We start from the raw sequence: 7,854 nt of genomic DNA on the forward strand, positions 1-7,854 counted from the left end.
ATCTCCCAAATGGCCCTCCTTGCCTTTGCAGGGGCCACTGTATGAACTGGTGAGAAATTCCTGTGCAAAGCCATGGGTATCCGTGAAGACTGGTTGGATCTTAAAGCTATCATCTGGGGAAGGGCATAGGTGGGCAGAGGTACCGGAAAGACCTGATGTTAGGCATCGCCGCTAAGGATGAGATTCCAGGCAGTCATTTCATAGGGCATGCCCTCCTGGGATGCATAAAGTGGATTGCTGTATTACTATCTGTATCCAAAGGCAATGTCGGGGGGCGGGGGGCAGCGAACTGCAGTCACTGAGCTTGTCTAGTCCTTTTTCTCTCTCTCTCTAAATTATGTCTGTTTTGGAAAGAGTTATCTCTTATAAATTGGGATTTGCACATCGTGGATGCAAAAATATCAGCTTCCTTTTTGCTGCCTGGCTGATTTCAGTTACTGAAGTCCAGCCTTGCAAACAAGTGCTCCCGTTTGTTCTTTTCTGTCTGTTTTTGCCCCAGCCTTGCGTGGCTGAAGCATCCTTGATTATATTTACCTTTGTAAGCTGCTATCCCCAAATAATTTGAATATCTCTTTTCATGTTTAACCTTTAGGGAGTTATCTCTCAGCGGGGGGGAAAAATGACAATGCTTTTTGTTGCTGTTGCTTCTGCTGCTGTTCAGTCTTTAAGCTGATAAAAGTGATATCAAGTTCATTTTAAAAGGCTTTAGACTGAGGTCTCCTCTGCCATTCTCTACACAGAGAACTACAGACAGACATATAGACAGTTAAGAGTTGTCATGTCTTCTCTGTCTAAAGCATAAAACCTTCTCCTTGGCCATTGCATAACACACCAACACACGAACTCCCAATCCAGGGACCAAAGTCCCTGAACAGATCTTCATTTTATAGAGTATAATGCAAACACTATGCCTTGACAGAGGCCCAAACAGCCCCAACTGTAAATCTCTATATAGCAGTAGTTTAAAATAAACCCAGAGCTGATAGGACTATCAGAATAGCGTTTTCCCTTTCAAACACATTGCTCTATGAGCAGTGCCTTTTCCAGATCAAAAAACAAAACAAATAAAACCATTAAGGTAATGATCGTTTAGAGATTGTGTGTTTTTTTTTAAACTGGAAACAATCTCGTGTGTGTGTGTGTGTGTGTGTGTGTGTGTGTGTGTGTGTGCGCGCACGCTGTAGCACTTTGCAGGCAATGCAGGTCTGCGCAGTGTTCTTCAGGATAGAGTGTAGGCGTTGAAAGCCGATGTGACAGTAAGTGTCTAAATTAGGAATTCCAACCATGAAAAGGGGGCTTCATTTTATAATCAGGAACTCAAAAGGAGGTCGTATTTCTTTTCCTTATTTAAAAAAAAAAATCGGTATTTCTGCTTCCGATTATTTGACAGTGAATGCCTGCAACAGTGTACTTATCGGTGATTAGAAGAGAGAGGAATAGCTGATTTCACATCTCCCATGAGCGGGCACCCTTCATGGAACGCTCTTTATTATTAACCATTCTTGCTGTACGAAGTCTTGTTTGTTTCTAAATAATAAGAAATAGGAATCACTGAGCTGCCCCACCCCCACTGCAGGGCCTGCTCAAACAACCGTCTATCTGTCTAAGGAAAAATAAGGGCCAGAGGTTGGCTAAGGGATGGTCACTGAGGGCTCCAGAATGTTGTATTTATTTATTTATTTATTTGACTCTTGCTGAGAGGCAAACCAGCACTGAGTTTAGCTATTCTCAAACTGATCTTCTGGGTGACACTTTAGTTTAACTGAACATAGACGGCGCCATCACTCCACGGATTTTCCCCCCAGTAGAAGACTCAATCCTACAAACTTCCTTTTAACCTACCCCCCCCTCCGCCCCCGCTAAAATTACCTCAATCACGCACGAGTTGCTAGCTTTTCTGGGTCTCTCTCCCTATTCCTTCCCAACCAGCACACCTCTTCAAAAACAGACTTCTCTTAACTTTTCAACTGCGGCGTTTTAGTAAGCTCAGAATCTCTCCATCCGCCAGCAACAGCCTTGACTTCCATCCCCCAAAACTGATCCGAGCTTCTCCGAGACGACCCCCCAGAAGACAGAGGTGACCCCTAGGCCCCTTTTCTTACCTTCCACTCCGAAAGCTCCGGGAGGCTCTTGATCTAAGACACCAGCACAGACACACGTCCCAACAACAGTGATGGAGAGACTCCCCTTCGGTCCCAATCACCGTTGCCCATTTTCCCCCCCCGGCTCAGCTTCAAATATCAAGATTTATGATTGGAAAAAAATAATGCATGCATAAGAAAAGGAAAAAAAGAAAAAAGAAAAAAATAATAAAGGGGGTGGGGGGGTGGTATCCAGCGACGAGAGCCTTGCGCCTTATCCAAGTGAATGAAGCCTTCAAAGGGAGAGGCGGGGAGAGGCCCCCTGAAGGGAGACTCCACAGAAACACCAAACAGGAAAAAAAAAAAAAAATGGAAGTGGATTAAGAGCGCAGATGTGTTTTCCCAAACCCACCCCCCCGCAACAAACGGATTGGCCAAGAAGCCAAGAAAGCGCTGAGAAGTGGCCGGCGGCGGTGGCTGGGGCGGCGGGCTGGGCGGCGGGTTGGTGGCAGGAGTGCTCCCGGCCGGTGGCGAGGCTGGAGCTGGAGCCGTTCGTTCGGTGCGCTCTCCTCCCCGGCCCTCCTCCCTGCCAGGTACTGATGGACGGTGCGCGGCTGAGGAGCTGGGGGTAAAAATCCTGGGCAGGCGACGTCGGGAAGCTGTTTGAATGCCGGGCGAGGAGGGAGGCGCGCGAGGGCGCGAGATAGTAAAGCTGTGTGGCGGGCGTGCGCGCCGGCGCGCGGCGCTCGCTCTCCCCGGGGCTGCGCGCGAAGGGGGCCCGCGCGCTCCTCGGCGCGCACCCGCGGCTCGGCAACCCACGCGCGTGCTCGTGGGTGCGCGCGTCCCCGGCGGAGCGCTGCGCGGGGGCCAGAGTCCGGCCTCCCCCCCCCCCACTCCCCTTGGCGGGCGAGCTGGCGGGAGGGCGAGCGAGCGAGCGAAGGAGGGCGGGCGCGGGAGCGAGGCGGGCGGGCGCGGGCTCCGCGGGGCTCAGGCCGAACCCGAGCCCCGCTACTCAAACCCAAGCACGTCTGGCAAAGCGAGCTTTTCTGCGCCTGGGAGGTTGTCGCATCCTCAGTTCCCACCGCCGGGGCTGGTGGCCACCAAGTGTAGGAGAAAGTCTCCAGGAGGAGAGGCGGGTGGGGGGGGGGGTGCGCCGTGACGGAAAGGCGACTCGGAGGGGTAGGAAGTAAATGCTGGACTCGATCATCCTTCTGCCTTTCAGAGCGAACCTGCCACGCCGGGAGAGCTGTCATTTCAGCACCGGGGTTTAGCGTTGATCCAGTCTGCAGCCCAGGGGCCACATCCTGGCTCCCACTGCTCTTTGCCTCAGGCTGGAGGCTGGAACTAGTTGCTGTGTGTTTTTTGTTTTGTATTTTTTTTTAATCACAGCCAAATTACAATTAACGTCTTATTTGTTCTGGCACTAAAGAGGTTTTGCCAGGACCACTTAGCAGGCTATCGAGGTCAGTCGTCCTGAACTGTTCTCCGCAGGGCGATGGGACAATAGAGCTGGTTCTAAACTTTTGATTCATTCTGGCTTTTTAATGCATTTATTCCTTGTCAAGTTTCCCCTCGTAGCAAGTTCGGGTAAGTGATGGGAAGAAATGAAGAAAAGCTACCTTTGTTGTCCATTGAGAGGGGGGGATAAGAAGGATAAATTTCCACATGCTTCCACCGTCTTATTTACTTATTGTTTACTTTGCCTCTTATACAGATGTCTGAAGATGCATCAGGTAGACTTCACATGCACATTCAATTCATTCGCCTGCTAGTTTTGTCTCTGCTTGTATATGCAGTTGGTGGTTTGCAAAGCAAGTGTTTGAATTGTGTGCTTATGTTGTGGGAGGAGACCTAACAGGTAATGAGTTTGAGCTGAGTCTTAAGGGTGAGTTGCCTGACCAGCAGGTGAAGTTGAATGAAGCAGTTTTCTGTCATTTGCTCTGCTCTCTCGTTTGCATTTTTTTTTCCTCTTCCTGTTCCTCTCCCCTGGTGCAACTGCATAACCAAGAGCATGATTTTCAAAGGAAGGCTATCATGAAAACAGGAAGGTGCTGATGATGCTTTATGCACCAGACTTGTTCGAAATATTAAAATTGGCTCTTTACATCCTAATGCATATTAATGGAATTGAACAAGAGCCGTTCAAGGTTTTTCTCTTTTAGGGCAAGCATTGAAATAACAACCTGTAAGGGAAACAGTTAATCACTCTCCAGCCGGCTTCAACAATGTTCCCAGGAACAAATCGCCAGGGAAAGCAGCCTGGGTGGCACTTCGGTTTTGTGTCATTTCTAGTTCATTACAATGCTTTTATTCATTTAGGGCAATGTGAAACAAAAATGGTCTCATATGTCAAATGCAAAACCCCAAATACTGCGTATATAATGAGCACATTTTCTTGAACAACAACAAAAAAAAAAAAAAAAAAAAAAAAAAAAAAAAACAAAAACTATTCTGCTGTATAAAAGAGGAAAATATTTTATTTATTTCAACTTTTGGGATAACAGTGGTCATAATATTTGCAAGACATTTGGGTAAATCTGTTATTTTACCCAGGGCAAAAAAAAAAAAATCAAAATAAATGTGTCATAAAAATAGAGAAAAAGGACATACTCTGCATGGCTTGTATATACAGAGATGAACTAATGTGGGTTAGTTATGATTCTCACGCAGTAGTGTCTTCGCAGTTAATATTCAGCAGTGTGATCTTGATGTTTCTTAGAAATCCCTAAAGTCATAGCAGCATGGAGTAAAAATAACAGCCTAGGGGGACAATTTTAAAAGGCTTAATCCTTAATGGAAAGGAGCACTCTCCTTCACGATCATTTTAATTCAAGTAGGATGCAGGGCTGGGTCAGAAAGAAAAGCTACTCTTAATAAAGCGCTTCACCCTTCACACTGTTTCCCATAACCTTCATAAATTGCAGGCTACTGAGCTGGTCTGATGATGGTCCTGCTGAGGTATATTTATAGCAGATGATTTGTAGATGATAAATATGCCAAGCAAGACACAGGGCTACAGTATCCTGGGGCTCATCTGACTTCCACAGGGGGTCACAATCAAGAATAACAAGAGAGACTGTATAAGGAGAAACTGGTCTCTGGGCCCTGACAACAACACAATCCAAAGCCGACCCAAGTAGGCATTACTTTGTTTTGTGCCTGCATGGAGTTCCGTGGGAAAGCTTCCCTGTCATTGTCTCAATAACAAAAGGCAAACCAGTGTACACTGAGCTCTGTGTCTTCAGATGATAGTCACCAGCTCTCTAGTTCACGTGTGCCTATATATATATCCTTGTAAATATCCTCCATTTCCCAATATACCTCTTAGACATTCATATGTTTATATATGCACACACTATTTTCTAATCTGTATACATAAGCATATGTATAATAAATATACATATGTATTATACACACACATGTATTTCATTTTCCAAGTTACTCCTGCAATGTACCTCCACATATATTTCACTTGATCATGTTTGGGATGTTACATTAAATCATTTATCTGTGACAAATAGTTTTTTTCATGCCCAAACTACCAAATTAATTGTAAAAATATACATTTCCCATATCTTTGCTGACTTTCAAAAGGAATATTAAGAAATCAGTGCTAACAAGTTCGCATCTAAACAACTAATTATAGCATCAGCATAATTCAACTTTCGGGGTTAACTAGCATTGAACATCTTTACAATGTGTCTCCTGTAACTTATCTGTTCTATGAAGATCACTCCAAGAAAACATTGTCATGCATAATACTTTCAGCTTCTCTTTTCACCTAACTTTAAACCTCCTACAATGATACTAACCCCATTCTCCTATATTGTTGCTCACAATCCCCAGTCTTCTGCACTATCCTCACCAAGTAATAAGAATATCGTTCTAGAATCCATTGTAGAAGATGTTTTAAGGTATTTCTTGTATTTCTGTTGTGTGCTTGGATAGTTGCATGTATGTCTGTGCACCACGGACATGCAGGAATCCTTAGAGGTCAGAAGAGGCATCAGATCCCCTAGAAATGGAATGATAGATGTTCATAAGCTGCCAAGTGATTGGTGGGAACCAAACCCGGGCCCCTCGCAGGGTCAGTTAATGAACTTAACCATGGAGCCACAGCTTTACGAAAAGCTTTCTCTTGTCCTCCCTCACATTAGTCTTTTTGCTAATGCTATATAGCCACATTCTATATTTTGTAGCTTATCACTATTAGTAAGATTTTTAAAACATCTTATATAGTTCATTCCACACTATTTTTTCAGTAATTAGTGTCTCTGTTGAAGCATGCACAAGATTTGAAAACAAATCTCTTCCTCTTCCTTTCCCTCTCCTCTGTGTCCTTCTCTTGTCTAGTATCTTCAAAGATATAAACTCTAAATATATTGTTTGCTGAAATCAACATTTTTTTAAATAATCAAATGTTAAAATATTACAAGTTTGCCTGGCTACGCTAACTAATGCATAGGCTCATCACAAACAGACCTTTTACCTTCCTCGTTATTTTTCTTAAATAACAATGTATGTGATTTCCTCATTATTTTTCTTGAATTAAATAACAACGTATGTGAGTAACCAAGCAAGAGTCAGTCTCAATACCAATATTGACCCTTTTCTTCTCAGACATCCCTGAGAAAAATGAGCACGAGGAAGCAGTGAAAGTAACTGGGGTTATGGAGGCAGGGGGATGCACCAGCAGAGCTCTCCTGTTGGTTCAGCCAAGTATCATCCAACCGGATGATGTTAGGATCAACTGGAGTTTAATTTGCCCACGAGTTCCTTGAATCGTTTGCCAGTTTTATAAGTGTTTCCCAGTATGATGACACAAGAAGTTTCGATAACTGGTAGTCATTGCCTGTCGATTTCTAGTCTCATTCTTTGCATTCAGGGAACACTGGTCTCATGGATGCATTGCAGGAGTAACTTGGAAAATGAAAACTTTAAAAGCTCAGAATACAAGCTTTCAGGGATCTGTCAACTTACAGCAAAATCATTCTGTCACTTACCCTTCTGTTTCTGTCTTATCCTTGGTTTCGTTTGGTTTGGTTTGATATAAAGTTATTGTAATTATGACATTATCTTTTTTTCCATCTATGTAAGTTTAATTCACTACAGGTAAGATGTTTTATTTTAACCAGGAATTAGACATTAATTACTTTCCTGTTTATGAACATGAAGCTGTGGCCTCTCTTTAGGACTTATTTTATAGGACTAGGAATAGATGTGTGCTATTTTTTTTCTAATATTTTCTGAGTAAATAAATGTGTCTGTCATTTAACTTTTCCTAGTGAGAGGTGAAAAAGGAGGCTATTCTCTCCAGACAAAGCACCAGTGACAGAAAACATAAAAGTTCCTACCAAGTCTAGCCTTGTGGACCAGTGTATTTTACTGGGGTGATGTGCAAAAGAGGAGACCATCAAGAACAGAAGTGACTCTGAATAAATGCTTTGCCCAAAAGCCCATGCCTTAAAGAAGGTGATCATCGTTAGACTCAGTGCTGGATCTTCAGGGATCTCCTGTGGAAGTTTGCCTTCCCCTGTGCCTGCTCTCTTCTTTAATCAGCAGGAGAAAGGATCCTGTCAATCTGTAAATTTCTCTCTTTCTTGAAGGAAATTATGAGATAAGAATGATTGCATCACATTCAATAATTAGACAGGTATTACAGACAAGGAATAAGCAAGAGCAGAAGCAGAACAACATGGATAATGACTTAGATTGTATATGTTTGTCTATAGCCAACAAGATTTAACACAGTTAGAAGAAAAGGGCTTCTGGA

The sequence above is a fragment of the Micromys minutus genome (assembly GCF_963924665.1).
Source record: "Micromys minutus genome assembly, chromosome: 5".
Lineage (NCBI taxonomy): Eukaryota > Metazoa > Chordata > Mammalia > Rodentia > Muridae > Micromys > Micromys minutus.